Consider the following 16,154-nt stretch of genomic DNA (forward strand, 5'->3'; position numbering starts at 1 on the left):
GTTGAATCCATGTACAACAGCCCCTCCCAGGGGCGTAACAATAGACCCTGCACAGGATGCAGCCGCAGGGGGGCCCAGTAGCTGCAGGGGGCCCCGTGGGGGAAGAAGTTTTTTTCCCCTGTCTTGATAGACTGACAACTAAGGGCATGGAGAAAAAAAACGTTCTGCTCTCTGCACAATTGTTCTAATGACTGCATCTGCTCAGCCCCTGATAATGAATCACACCAGGTTTTGTAGACAAAGAATTGTAGACGGCAGGGCCGTTTCTTGGGCAGTGTGGGCAGGGCGACCGCACTGGGCACAGACCAGCAAGTAGATGAAGGGGGGCGCAGGCAGAAGGACATTACCGCTAGGGAGCTGGTGACGCGCGGTGCAGCCAAATGGAAGAAGAAAGAAGATTACCAGCGCGATCACCTTCCTTGACTCCTCCTAGGCTGCCTGCGTCAGACGTCAAGTCGTCATCATGTCACCACCACGTGATGACACCTGATGTCTTGTAGCGGTACTGCAGGCTGTGAGTGTGCGGCACCCATGGAGCAGTCGGCCTTCCGGGCTCTCCTCGCCTGGGCGTTTTCCTGCTTCCTCCTGGATGAGCGGCTGATCACTAGAAAGTAGGCAGATCTACTTGTGACCTGTGGCTGTGTTTCTGTTCCTAAAGAGTAAGGGTTCCCGAGTCCACGGGGTGGGGGAGAGGGCGCAATTTTTACATCCTCGCCCTGGGTGCAATTTAGCCTAGAAACTGCCCTGGTAGATGGTCCCTATTCAGTATGCAGCAGGCTCTTGTGTACAGCACCCTGCCCTCAACCTCTCTACCCCTCCCCAAGTGCTGTGTACTGTAGTGATGCTGGAGTCTGCAGAGCCAGTTCTGCTCCATCAGAGGTGGGCAGAGTGAGTGTTATAAGCTGAGGCTGGGAGCACACTCGTCTGTTGGTTTTCTGTATGCGTTTTCTGCACATCACATCACATCACTATCACAGCAGTTATCACGCGCTCTGCCGCTCGCAGAGCTTTTCATGCAAACAGCGTTAGTTCACGTGATAAGCGAAGGTTTCTGTGTGTTTCACGTGAAATGCGCACGTGATCGCTTATCACGGGAACTAATGCTGTTCGCGTGAAAAGCTCTGCGAGCGGCAAAGTGCGCGATAACTGCTGTGATATCAGTTATCACGCTTTTCGGAATCGAGCCCCATGTGTGTCTGTATGTGTGAAAACATGCACGTTTTATCACAGAAGTGAATGTAACTAATAGAGAAATGCTGTGCACTTGTGCAGTGCTTCACTGCTGTCTGTTTTTATCTGCATGGGGAAAACACATCAAGGGCTTGATTCACTAAACCGTGATAACTGATATCACTGTCGCGCTAGCGTTTTGCATGCGTTATAACGCACGCATAATGAAAAAATTCGCGATTGCACACAAAAACCATTACGCGCGTTATGAGGCGCGCAAAACGCTAGCACGACCGTGATATCAGTTATCACGGTTTTAGTGAATCAACCCACAAGTGTGCACTAGCCAACTGCACAACGTTGGTTCTCAGTTTACCTGAGCAGAGGGGGGGGGGGGGGGGAATGAGGGGGGCCCATCCAAAGTTTCACAGTGGGGCCCGGTAGTTTTTAGTTAAGCCCCTGGTCTCCCATTACAGGCAAATCGCATAAAAAATGGTACAGGCAGCGCTTTGGTGAGCGGATCGGAATCGAACTGCTCAGAGGTGAACACTCTCATAGGGAATCATTGCACAATCGCTTTTAGGGCGATTTTCAAAATCGCCGGCGCTTAAAAAATCCGGAAAGCGTTCACCCTTAGGGCTTGATTCACTAAACCGTGATAACTCAAAGATCACACCTTATCAAAGATATCACTCCTTATGAAAAGATATCACACCTTATCAAAGTTAACACGCCTTATCAGAGTAGCACAGCGAGCGCTACAAACCCACAGGGGCTCAGGGCAGGACGAGTGCCATTGTCAATTAGCAGGCATACGGTCGTAGCGCTCGTTATGCTACTCTGATAAGGCGTGTTAACTTTGATAAGGTGTGATATCTTTTCATAAGGTGTGATATCTTTTCATAAGGTGTGATAATTAAGTTATCACGGTTTAGTGAATCAAGTCCTTAGTGAGAACAAGCCCTTACCAAATAATTTGCATGTTCAATTTGTTTTTTGTTTAGGTTTCTTTTTTGTAGTGACAGTGTATTTGTACATGACAAAATAACAATACAAATTATAGTAAAAAAAACAAAACAAAACCAAAACGCAAACCTAAATGTGAGTTTGATTGTTTAGCAGAGTCGTAAAGCCTTTCTGTTACTCCGTCCAGCCAATTGTTACGGTGTTGTGTCTGATTACGCTGCCTGTTGATTTGCGCTGCCCCGCATGCGCTGTAGGAGACTGTGCGGCCACAGTTCCTATAGAATGATGCTGCTGGAGGTAAAATACTAAATATCTCCGCTCCCACACCTCTTACACTCCCCAAATTTTCAGGGTAGAGAGGGGACCCCCCGAACTACCTCTATACCAAATTGCAGCCCCCGAGACCCGCTGGTTCCCGAGATAGATTTCTCTAATCTATCTCCTGAACCAGCTGGTCTCGGGGGCTGCAATTTGGCATAGAGGTCGTTCGGGGGGTCCCCACCCTACCCTGAAAATTTGGGGAGTGTAAGAGGTGTGGGAGCGGAGATATTTCCTATTTTATCTCCAGCAGCATCATTAACTTCACACTGCGCATGCGTGCTACTCAGTGTGAAAGGGAGCTTCCGGGCAGCGCAATCAGACATTACACCGGTAGCCACTCGACCTGCTGTCTCCTTAGAACTTCCTGTTTCCCTGAGCCTCTTAGGCGACAGAATGGAGCAGAAGGAAGTTGAAAGGGATACAGATTCTGTTCAATGCAGCAGTGTTACAGAAAAGAATGCCTCCATCATCATCCTGCCTGTGTGCAGCACTCGCTGGGCCTGATAGTGACTTCTCCCTTCCTGTGCTTCTTATCACAACGCTTAGGGCTGATTCACACACCAAGAGCTTTTCTAAGCGCTTTGTCATTTTAAAAGTGCTTGCCAATGTTATCGTATGTGTGTGCTCACACTGGAACTATATGATTTTGTGATTTTGTAAAAAAAAAAAACCCCCATAGCATTGCATTAGAAAAAAGCTTCTAAAATCTCTAGAGTATAAAAAGCTCTTAAAGTGAATGTTTACCGGATGAAAAAAGAAAAAGTCAGATACTCACCTAAGGAGAGGGAAGGCTCGGTCCTAATGAGCCTTCCCCCTCCTCTCCCGGTCCCCGGTCCCGCACAGGATCCCCCGTGGCAGTATTCGACCAGTTCGGTCAAATACTGCCACTTCCGCATGCCGAAGGGAGCTTTCGGAAGCCTTCGGGAGCACTCGGGCTCCCAATGATGCGGCCGCTCCATACTACGCATGCGCGAGCGCCCTCTATGACGCACTCGCGCATACGTAGTATGGAGCGGCCCGTCTTCGGAAGCCCAAGTGCTCCCGAAGACCTCCGAAGTCCCTGCGGCGGCGGACGCGTACGGGGGAGCCAGCGCAGCACCGAGGGCACCGGGAGAGGAGAGGGAAGGCTCATTAGGACCGAGCCTTCCCTCTCCTTAGGTAAGTATCCGACTTTTTCTTTTTTAATCCGGTACCCATTGGCTTTAAGAGACTCTGTAAAGAAAAAAAAAAACCTCTGGGGGGTACTCACCTCGGGAGGGGGAAGCCTCAGGGTCCCAATGAGGCTTCGCCCTCCCCTGTAGATTCTGGGAATCCAGTGCTGGCTCCCTCGACAAGCTTGACAAGGCTTGATTTTTTTACCTCTCGGCGATCCTGCGCAGGCGAAGTAGCGGCTCTTCGTTCGGGTAAGGCAGAAATAGCCAAGCCCGATCCTATCTGCTCTACTACGCAAAAGGACACATGCCTGTGCAGTAGATCGGATCAATTTGGTTCGGCTATTTCTGCCTTAATCTGAATGAAGAGCAGCTAGTGCGCCTGGGCAGGATATACGATATATACACTACACGATACATACATAGACATAGGACCCCCTCTGAGGGACAGTTAGTGACAATATGCTCTGGACAGCGCTGTGGAAGATGTCAGCGCTAGATAAATACTTTTTATTATTTAAATAAAATGAACAGCCTGCCAGATCCGATCCTGGCTGGCAGGCTGATCGCTGGGGTCCGCTGTGCAGGCTGACGGGAGCGAGCGCTCATGAGAGCCTGAGCTCCCATCAAATCTCGTTCTTCGCGAGATGACGCATATATGCATCGCGGAGGAGCGAGAGAGCTGCCATTCCGCTTTAGGTGGTTGGGAAGAGGTTAAAGGGAACCAGGAGTAAGAGGAATATAGTGGGTGCCATCTTCATTCCCTTATACACAATGCCGGTTGCCTGGCTGTCATGCCGAACTTTTGTATTTGAGTGACACACCTGCAACAAGCTTGCAGCCAGCGGAGTCACTCCAGAGTCACTGCATCTGATCTACATACTCATTCCCGGGCCAGGGACTTATAGTATGAGAGGCAGAACATCAGCACAGAAGCCAGGCAACCTGCATTGTTTATTAGAGAATGAAGATGGCAGCCTCTTTATTACTCTCACTTCAAGGTTCACTTTAATTGTATCACCGTGTTGGGTATTTTTTCAGTAGCTGTCCGTAGTCCCTAAATCTTTCTACTCTGACCGCCTCGACTCTAATCTGCTGACTGCTGTTTGAATTTCCGGCTTTATCTTCTGACTCTACAGCTGAGACCAAAACCTGTAAAAATCAATCATCCTCCTTATTACCACTCACCAGGCTGCCGTCTTATTTTATACGCACCTGATTATCAGTTTCATCCTGGTTCACACACAAAGCTGCCTTAGGCTTAGCACAACTGAGAAGAACTCATAGGAGCCATACTGTACACTGATCAGTTATAACCACTTGCGCACCACAAAGCGATCCTCAGCCATTACTGTGGAGTGTCGCAGTTCAGGCGCTTATCGCAGTGACTGCCCACCAATGGTGGTCGGACAAAATTTCACCTCGAAATTCGCAATTATGCATCGTAATCGTAATGCAAAATTTCAGGGAAAATCGTAATTAATTTCGTATGTAATAGTAATATTTCATAATTTCGCGTATTTTTTTGCGAAATTTCGCCTAATTTTGTGCTGACTTTAGTGGTTAATAGCAAAGCCCCCATACATGCTATTGACACCAAAATTGCTACACATATTAGGCAGAATAGTGGGTATAAGTCACAAAAATAATTTTTCAAAAAGACCTTGTAGTTTTTGAGAAACTCAATTTTAAAAATGCAAAGAAAAATGTTTTTTAAATCGTAATTTTTCTGAGTTTAAAAACCATTTTTTCTTTGCATTTTTAAAACCGATTTATCTAAAAAAAACTACAAGGTCTTTTTGGAAAATTCTTTTTTTGACTTATACCCACGATTCTCCTTAACACATGTAGCAATTTTGTTGTCAATAGCATGTATGGGAGCTTTGTTATTCACTGCCAAAATCGGCACGAAATTACGTGAAAATGACGTAAAATTTTATGTGAAATTACGAATGACAATACAAAATCAAATTTACAAATCGTAATTATGTATAGGCGAAATTGCGAAAATGTACGTGAAAATGTCCGTAATTAGCTGATTACGATCTTCACTACCCGCCAATAGCTGGTCATATTTGGGCACCTGAAGTTACATGATGTTGTATTCCCTATTCCCTCTTCAGGAACAAATACCGTATATTTCGGCGTATAAGATGACTGGGCGTATAATATGAACCCCCAACTTTTCCAGTTAACATATAGAGTTTAGGATATACTCGCCGTATAAGACTACCCCTCTTCCAACGCACACCAAATAAAAATGTAAAAAAATCATATAGTGGTGCTATGTATGAACAGATACTGGTGCTGTACTGTATGTGGTACCCAGACCCAGTATATAACAGTATAGGTGATTGACTGGTTGAATTGGTCAACTCTCCCTTAGTGGATTGGTCAGCTCTACCTGTCTCCAAGTGGATTGGTCAGCTCTCCTTCTCTATCTGTTTATCAGAGCGGTATGGAAGAATAGATTGCGCTGTGCCCATAAAACACGCCTCTTTCACCCGTCTGGCCCCGCCCTTGTGTCCTATTTACCTCCTTCTCTGCCTCTCAGATCTCGCACATGAGCGCCTGCGCCGCTTTACTACAGTCCTCAGCAGTGAGATCTGAGAGGCGGTAACAGGATAGGGCGTATCACCTGGCATCAATGACACCCGGCGTATAAGACGATCCCTGACTTTTCAGAAGATTTTCAAGGGTTAAAAAGTAGTCTTATACGCCAGAATAACGTAGGGGGAGAGAAGCCTCTGGATCCTAATGAGGCTTTCTTCAGTGTTCTCCGGTCCTCCGCCGCTTTGTCATCGATTTTGGCATTTATTTTTTTGGATATCATTGTGGAGTCAACCTCATCCATTATAGATTGGGCCCGATTCAATTGACCTTTTCTCATTTTATCTTTGGTGATATTTTCACACCTAATCAATAAAGTGTCTTTTACGGCAGTCCGGCTAGCAAGAAAATACTCAGAGTAATTTTGACACTGACAACACTTTTTCACTCGCTTTTTGGTACTTTTCCAATTGCAGAGTGCTTTAAAATGATTTTAACCACTTAAAGAGACTCCGTAACAAAAATTGCATCCTGTTTTTTATCATCCTACAAGTTCAAAAAGCTATTCTAATGTGTTCTGGCTTACTGCAGTACTTTATACTATCACTGTCTCTGTAATAAATCAATGTATCTTTCCCCTGTCAGACTTGTCGGCCTGTTTCTGGAAGGCTGCCAAGTTCTTCAGTGTTGTGGTTCTGCTATGAACTCCCCCTTCCAGGCCCCTCTATGCACACTGCCTGTGTGTTATTCAGGATTAGAGCAGCTTCTCTCTTCTCTCTTATCTTTTACAAGCTGGATAAATCGTCCTCTGAGCTGGCTGGGCTTTCACATACTGAAGAATTACAGACAAGGGCAAAGCTGTTTGCAGGGAAAAACAAGCAGCCTGGAACTTCAGTGCATGAGAGCTGCAGGGGGAAAGAAACACACAAATTATCTCTTGAGATTCAAAAGGAAAGCTGTATAGAGCCTGATTGTGTATGGATGTATTTTCTATGTGTGGACATACTGTACATCAACCTACTTCCTGTTTTGGTGGCCATTTTGTTTGTTTATAAACAAACTTTTTAAAACTGTTTTTAACCACTTTTAATGCGGCGGGGAGCGGCGAAATTGTGTCAGAGGGTAATAGGAGATGTCCCCTAACGCACTGGTATGTTTACTTTTGTGCGATTTTAACAATACAGATTCTCTTTAAGGACCAGGGGTGATTTCGCTGATCTGTGCAGCGTGGGCTCTACAGCCCACAGCACAGATCAGCAAGAAGGCTGGGCGATCAGACTTACCCCCTTTTTTCCCCATTAGGGGGATGTCCTGCTGGGGGGGTCTGATCGTCGCCGGCTCCGTTCGTTCGGCGGGGGGCTCCTCAAAGCCCCCCTCCGCAGCGAATTTCCTCCTCCGTCCCCTTCCGTCTCTCTTCTTCCTCCTATGGGCAGCGCAGGACGGAGTTCCGTCCTGCGCCGCCTAGAATCAATGCCGGCGAATCAGAATGCGGCGATCCCCGGCCAATCAGAGGCCGGGGATCGCCGATCTACGTCACGGCGCTGCTGCGCAGCAGCGCCGTGTGATGTAAACAGCGGGGATTTCTTCCCCGGATGTTTACATTATGCGTGCGAGCCGCGATCGGCGGCTCGCACACTATTCACGGAGATAGCCTCAGTTAACTGGCATGGAAAGGCCGCTCGATCGAGCGGCCGTTTCCATGCTATACCACTAACGACCCGGCCGCCGACGCCTATGGGCGTTAGGCGGTCGTTAAGTGGTAAAGTGAACTCGAGGTGAGAGGGATATGGAGGCTGCCATATTTATTTCTTTTTAAACAATACCAGTTGCCTGGCAACCTTGCTGATCTATTTGGCTGTGGTAGTGTCTGAATAACACCAGAACAAGCATGCAGCTAATTTCGTCACATCTGACAATGTCAGAAAGGCCCAGTGCACACTGAGCGGTTTTAGCAGCAATCCGCCAGCCGCATCCGCCAGTAAAAACGGTTGGCTAATGTATTTCAATGGGATGGTGCACACTAAACCGCAAAATGCACCTCCTGCTGCACGTTTGCGGTTTGCAGAAGCGTTTCATCCTCAATGTAAAGTATAGGAAAAACGCAAACTGCTCGGGAAAACGCTTCATCAGAGCGGTTTTCCAGGCGTTTTTGTTACAGAAGCTGCTCAGTAACAGCTTTTACTGTAACAATATTTGTAATCTGCTACACAAAAACGCACCCAAAACCGCTAGGTATGTTTAGAAAATGTCTCTAAACATACCTAGAATCGCTCTGAAATCAGCTCCCAAAACCGCTAGCGTATTGCGGATCTGCTAGCGGTTTTGGTGTGCACTGGGCCAAACACCTGATCTGCTGCATGCTTGGTCAGGGGCTATGGCTAAAAGTATTTCAGGCAGAGGATCAGCAGAACAGCCAGGCAACTGATATTGCTTAAAAGGAAATAAATATGGCAGCCTCCATATCACTTTCACCTCTGGTTCACTTTAAACGGAAGATGAAAAATAATCTCCTAGGAGAAAACTCATGCTGGGAATACAAGACAATTTTTTTTTTTGGGGGGGAGGGGGCAGATTTACTTTCCGATTAATTTTCCAATCGTTATTGTAATTGATTTCCATTCACTTCTATGGTCCCTCCGGTACAGCAACCCCAGGAATGACTAGCTCATTAGATGGAGTTTTTGAGGGTAAGGTACATTTTGTGCCTAGCTGAACTTTAAAGGATACCCGAACTGACATGTGACATGATGAGACAGACATGTGTATGTAAAGTGCCTAGCACACAAATAACTATGCTGTGCTCCTTTTTTTCTTTCTCTGCCTAAAAGAGTTAAATATCAGGTATGTAAGTGGCTGACTCAGTCCTGACTCGGACAGGAAGTGACTACAGTGTGACCCTCACTGATAAGAAATTCCAACTATAAAACACTTTCCTTGCAGAAAATTGCTTCTAAGAGCAAGAAAGAGGTAAAAGGAGAGTTTCTTATCAGTGAGGGTCACACTGTAGTCACTTCTTGTCAGGACTGAGTCAGCCACTTACATACCTGATATTTAACTCTTTCAGGCAGAGAAAGAAAAAAAAGAAACACAGCATAGTTATTTGTGTGTTAGGCACTGTACATACCCATGTCTATCTCATTGTGTCATCATGTCACATGTCAGTTCGGGTATCCTTTAAGGGGCACTCCAAGGACTGAAGTTGTAAGTTGGCAGAACTTGTTTACATTTCTGCACAAATTTAGACACGTATAATCGGCTGCCATCTGAAATTAAAGTCGTTTTTAATGACATGAATGGACATAATTTCCAATGGGGCACTGAGTAAAAGTTGACTGTCATGAGTGGCAGCTGTATACACGCAGAGCGCACGTCATCGAGAGTTCCCCTCCATCTCTAGAGGAGCGTGAAAGTCATCTACACTTGTCACCGCTGAGGTGATGCGCCACAAAGCCTTAATGAAACGCCTCGTGAGACTGTAAATTCCCCGCCAAGCTTGTCCTCCGGGGGATCCAGAGAGATGTAATTTAGAACGACTCGCTTTAAAGAGGAACTGTAGTGAAAACAACACAATGGAAAAAAAAACATTTTTTTTTACAAATGATTTAGTCAGTGTTTGCCCATTGTAAAATCTTCCCGCACTCTGATATACATTCTGAAATACATCACTGGTGGTGACATCTTTAGTTCTGCCAGGTGATCTGTAAAGAATGTTTGTTACTGAGTGTTCTGTGCACAGAGGGAGATACTGCTTGCTTGGCAGTTGGAAACAGACTTTATTTTCCACAATGCAACGAGGTTCACAGACAGCAAGTTGTCAGGGCCATGGTCATAACATCACACTGTGGAAAGGGTTTCACCACAATATCAGCCATACAGACTCCCCTGATGATCAGTTTGAGTTTTGAGAAAAGGTAAAGATTTCTCATGGGAAAGGGGGTATCAGCTACTGATTAGGATGAAGTTCAGTGCTTGGTTACGGTTTCTCTTTGAATCCCTCTGCTTGGTAAGCTGCAGTTCTAATTATACCACTGAACTTTATTGTTGTGTTTTTTCTTTAGTTGTAATTAGTGATGAGCAAAAGATTCATCCACCCTGCAAATGTCCAGGAAGGCAAATAAACAGAACCTAGCAAAGCCAGGAAATGCTGATAAATACCGTATATGCTCAAATACAAGTCAACCTCGTCTATAAGTTAACTCCAATATTCAACCCTCTTAAAGGATACGCAAAGTGACATGTGACATGATGAGATAGACATGTGTATGTACAGTGCCGAGCACACTAATAACTAGGCTGTGTTCCTTTTTTTCTTTCTCTGCCTGAAATAGTTTAATATCAGGTATGTAAGTGGCTGACTCTCAGAAATTCCAACTATAAAACAATTTTCTAGCAGAAAATGGCTTCTGAGAGCAGGAAAGAGATAAAAAGGGTCAACAGTTCATAGATTTTTTAGCTCTGGCATACTTCAATGGATGTGTCATTGAGCAAAAACAATAAAACAGTTACAACTTAGAAAGTAGGTTTAAACATAAAATTAAACTGTGGAACATCTTAAAAAGTCATTTTTAGGAGAAGGAAGATAAATACAATCATTTATTTCATTTGTTTATTTTCGCCTCGGGTGTCCTTTAAGCTGGAATTTTTTATTGGCTCAAGTATAAGTCTACCCAGCAAAGTTAATGGCTGCACTTGGGGCTCAGGAGCAGGGATGGGCTCACAAGTAATCAAGAGTCCGTAAGGACCCAAATTCATAATTAAAATGAGCCTTAATTGCCGCAGCTGTGTGGCTGAATGATAAGGGGTTATTTACCCATAATTCCGCCCTGCTGCCTGCGCTCCAAACAGCTTGCATGAGGGTCCAATAGGACACGTGCAAGCTGTTTGGAGCGCAGGCAGCACCACAGAATTTTGGGTAAATAACCTCTTATCATCCAACTGCACAGCTGCGGCAATTAATGCTCATTTTAATTACGAATTTGAGTCCTTACGGACTCGTGATTACTCGTGAGCCCATCGCTGCTCAGGAGGGGTTAATGACTGCACTGCATACAGTATTGCAGCCATTAACCCCTCCTGTCCCTTAAGTGCAGCCAATACCACCTCCAGGCTCCCAAGTGCAGTAATTATAAACTCCCTTTTATGCAGCCCAGTATTTCCCCCCTGCCCCTTTCCTTGTTAATTGTTGTGGCCAGGACTGTCAGACCTGTGTTGTCTTGGCATTTTCTTTCCTCAAAGTATCCCTTACCACTGGGTAAATTGCTGCAATTGGGAATGTCACTATTAGTACTCACATTACTCAGTGTGCTCAGTGTTGCCAGTGACTCGTGTATAAGTCGATCCCTATACTTTTATTTAGGGAGTTGGACCTAAATTTCTAGACTTATACTCGACTCGAATATATACAGTAAGCTGGCAAGCTTTGATAGGCTACATTTTATTTCCTCAACAAACAGTCCTAGCTCAGTCCTGCAACCCCCCCCCCCCCCCCCCAGTACAAGGAGCCAGCGAGCCCACCAGGCAATACCCAGACCCACCATAGGTCCATCTGGGCCTAAACATTGTGCTTTCCACTGTGATACTTTAAAGAGGAACTTTAACTAAGGATTGAACTTCATTCCAATCAGTAGCTGATACCCCCTTTCCCAGGAGAAATCTTTACCTTTTCTCCTTTAGCCTTTCTGTGGTGAAACCCCTCCCACAGTGTGATGTCATGACCATGGTCCATACAGTTTGCTGCCTGTGAACCCCGTTAGCATAATTTACGCATAATTTCAAACACGACCGTTTTACGTATACGAACTTATTTTTTGCATTGAATATTTAAATAATTGCCGCGCACTGGTTGATGAACGCAAATTATTTTTCTCATATAGACGCATTTTCGTCTTGAATATAATAGCATAGATCGATGAAAGATTGCACACCACTTAATTGAGGTGCAAGGACCCACATGCCCCGTGGGTTCCCCTTTGTCAAGGCAACACAAACAGAATGGTTTGTGTTGACTTGACAAAGGGGACCCCACGGGGCCCTGAAACGAATTGTTGGTCGTTGGAATGGAACATTGTCACATTGTCTGAATAAAAACTTGGAAGTTTATTTTGTGAGTGTGCGGACCTTTTGGATTTGATTGAATATAATAGCCACGCAAGTGCAGTATAATGGCTGATGAACGCAAATGTTTTTAGCTTACGAACGCATTTTTCTCATTGAATACAACTAGTGCACGCGCAGTACACTGGTGAATGGATGCAAATATTTTTACACATTGAACACGAATTACGCACAATTGCGTAATTACCCTTCACATATGTAGTAAGCTATACGTAACGTAATCACAATTTTGCAATGCATATTTGCAAAAAATTACACAAAATTTTGCATAATCATAATTGACCCATTACGAGCACCACCAGCAGCCACCATATCCTTCTCAGTTCAGGATCCCTTTAAAACCCAAGACCGCAACAACCCACCACCCCACCACCACCACTGCTCGAAACTAAAATAACAGTTTTCTTGTTAAAATTGCACTTTTTTCCCTCTCTAGCACTTTAGCACAGGGAATTATGTGTTCTCTAAAAACTGTGGCTGATTGCTGACGCTCTCACTAATGGCATATTTTTCAGTCAGACTTCAGATTGAACTTGCAAATAGTGGAGCGTGAGGCTGGCAGGCGGAGAGTGGAGCAGCAATGTTCTTCTTGTGGATATTCATGTTCAGAGCTCTCTCCTGCTTTCACTACACTTAACAGTAATGATCCCTCTGCTTCAATCACTTTCATCCGCAAAGCCAAATATTGCAGCATCTCAAGAAGCCCTCGATGTACCTCTGCATGGATCAGTGTTATGAGGAAATCAATATATCCTCAGCAAGTGGGCTATACTAACGTGCTGGCAGGAGTAGAACTATAAATAACCTTAAGGGAACACTATCCTGAAAAATTGAAAAATCTAAAGAACATTTATAAGTACATTTCTCGGAGAGTAAAATGCACCATTAATGACTTTTCTCCTATGTTGCTGTCACTTGCAGTAGGCAGTAAGCAGAGGCGTAGCATGGGTTTTCAGCGCCCGGGGACAAAGACAGTTTTTGTGGCCACCCCTGGATAAAATGTGCATGGCCACACATCAGTATGCGGATATGGTCATGGGTGAAGTCAAATGTCAAAATGCTGTTTAGAGATACCAAATGTGCCCCCTTCCAGATAGCCAGATGTGCCCCCCTTTACATAGCCAGATCTACTCCCCTTTCCCATTTAGATAGCGAGGTGTGTCCCCTATAAATAGCCAGATGTGCCCCCTCCCCTTTAGATAGCCAGGTGTGCCCCCCTATAGATAGCCAGATCTTCCCCCCTGCCCCCATTTAGATAGCGAAGTGTGTCCCCTATTAATAGCCAGATGTGCCCCCCTTTAGATAGTGAGGTGTGTCCCCCCTATAGCCAGATGTGCCCCCTTTAGATAGTAAGGTGTGTCCCCCCTATAAATAGCCAGATGTGCCCCCCTTTAGATAGTGAGGTGTCCCCCCCCTATAAATAGCCAGATGTGTCCCCCTTTAGATAGTGAGGTGTCCCCCCCATAAATAGCCAGATGTGCCCCTCTTTAGATAGTGAGGTGTGTCCCCTATAAATAGCCAGATGTGTCCCCCTTTAGATAGTGAGGTCCCCCCCTATAAATAGCCAGATGTGCCCCCTTTAGATAGTGAGGTGTCCCCCCTATAAATAGCCAGATGTGCCCCCTTTAGATGGTGAGGTATCCCCCCTATAAATAGCCAGATGTGCCCCCCTTTAGATAGTGAGGTGTGTCCCCCCTATAAATAGCCAGTTGTGCCCCCCTTTAGATAGTAAGGTGTCCCCCCCTATAAATAGCCAGATGTGTCCCCCCTTTAGATAGCCAGATGTGCCCTGCTTGTTCTGCTGCTGTTAACGCTTCTGCACTCCTCTGCAGAGGCAGGGAGAAAAGCAGGGGCACTTCAGGGCAGCCAGCGAGCCGCCTCTCACACATGTAGAGGTGCAGCGGCCGTGCTGAGCCCCCTTACAGTGCTGAGCCCCCTTACAGTGCTGCGCCCAGGGACACGTGTCTCCTGTTGCCCACCCACATCTACTCCTCTGGCAGTAAGAATTTGAGAGATCTGATTCGAGAGATACAGGATTTTGTAGGTGAATCTGGAGCGTAATCTGAGCCTTTTCCTTTCTAGTCATGTTGCCCATTGAAAAATACAGCCAACATGTATCAGATGTCTCTCTATCCCATTTCCCAAGAGTTGTGAGGTACACAATCCAGTGTACTTTCCTGCCACCTCACTGGGTTGGGTATTAGGGGGTGGGGGAAAACAAAGCAGCAGGAATTGAAGTTGGGGGTACGGTCAGCCAAAGAAAGTCACCACCTCCACCTAGGTTTGACAGTTACTGTGCCTCTTGGTAGATCCGGCCCTATCTGAATGGTAAAATAGTTTCACATTTCATTCCACTGATACAGAAATGCTTTGCAGGTCTATCCAATCCCAGCCTGCATAGGATGCCGCTGTAATTGTACCCCGCCCACTTCTGATTTCATGCATTGCTAATGTAACCTAACACAAGCGATTACCCAAAATTGTGCGGACATTTTACCAATTACGGCCATATCTAATATTACGATTTGGACATTCAATTCATTTTGTGTAATCTATTCATCATTTTTGAGTAATTTTGAGACGAGTTTAGCTGTTAATGGCAAAGCTTTCATACATGGTATCGTCACCACAATTGCTACGTATGTTAAAGAGAACCAGAGATAAAGCACCCGCATGTATTTTACCTTATAAATCAGTGGGAACATGACAGTAAACACCTAATCTGCTCTTTGTTTCATTGTTCTCTGTTTAATCTGACTGTTATCACCTCTGATAAGAATCCCCGACTGAGCTCTCAGTCTAGCTTTGCTATGGAAAGTTTATAGCTGAGCCTGTCTTCTCTGGTGTCTTTTCAAGCCCAAGCCTGCCCCCTTGTGGCTCTGCTATAATGACTCAGCTATAATTATTCCCTGCAAAGCCAGACTGAATGCTCAGTCCGGGATTCTTATCGCAGCTAATAACAGACACTTTTAGCAGTGAGGATGAAGCAGAGAGCATGGTAAGTGTTTTCTCTAATGTTCTTACTGATATATATGGTAAAATACACAAGGGTACTTCCTCTCTGGGTCCCTTTAAGGGAAATAGCGGGAACGAGTAAAAAAAAAATAAAAAAATTGAAAAATGACAGTTTAAAAAACATTTTTTCTTTGCATTTTTTAAAATCATGTTTTTCAAAAACTACAAGGTCATTCTGACAAATTATTTTTTTGACTTGTTCCGACTAGTCCCCTTAACATTACATACCTATCCATTTTGGTGACAATAGCATGTATATAAGGTTAGGGGTTAGGGCGAAATTTCGATTCCTGATTACATTAACATGCAAAATCAAATACGATTTTCCCTGAAATTCTGCAGTACGATTTTGCATCTTAAAGGAATACTGTATGGGGGTCGGGGGAAAATGAGTTGAAGTTACCCGGGGATTCTAACGGTTCCCCGCAGGCATCCTGTGCCCACGCAGCCACTCACCGATCCTCCAGTCCCCGCCTCCGGTTCACTTCTGGAATTTCAGACTTTGAAGTCTGAAAACCACTGCGCCTGCATTGCCGTGTCCTCGCTCCCGCTGATGTCAACAGGAGTGTATTGCGCAGACACAGACCATACTAGGCCTGCGCAGTACGCTCCTGGTGACATCAGGGGAAGTGAGGACACGGCAACGCAGGCGCAGTGGTTTTCACACTTTAAAGTCTGAAATTCCAGAACCGGACGCGGGGCCAGAGCATTGGATGAGTGGCTGTGTGGCCACAGGATGTCTGCGGGGGACCATTAGAAGCCCCGGGTAACTTCAACTCATTTTCCCCCGACCCCCCTACAGTATCCCTTTAAGTGTGAATTACAATGTAAAATAATGATTCTGCAAAATTTTGGGTGATCTGTGAC

The 16,154-nt window shown here is 45.4% G+C and overlaps 1 protein-coding gene across 1 annotated transcript in view; it reads left to right on the forward strand.

Annotated features, from left to right (window-relative positions):
• The window catches only part of SHISAL2A (shisa like 2A), a 152,048-nt gene that overhangs the window by 90,937 nt on the left and 44,957 nt on the right, over positions 1-16,154 (forward strand). The gene's annotated exons all lie outside the window — the stretch shown is intronic.

This window comes from Hyperolius riggenbachi, chromosome 6, assembly GCF_040937935.1.
Source record: "Hyperolius riggenbachi isolate aHypRig1 chromosome 6, aHypRig1.pri, whole genome shotgun sequence".
Lineage (NCBI taxonomy): Eukaryota > Metazoa > Chordata > Amphibia > Anura > Hyperoliidae > Hyperolius > Hyperolius riggenbachi.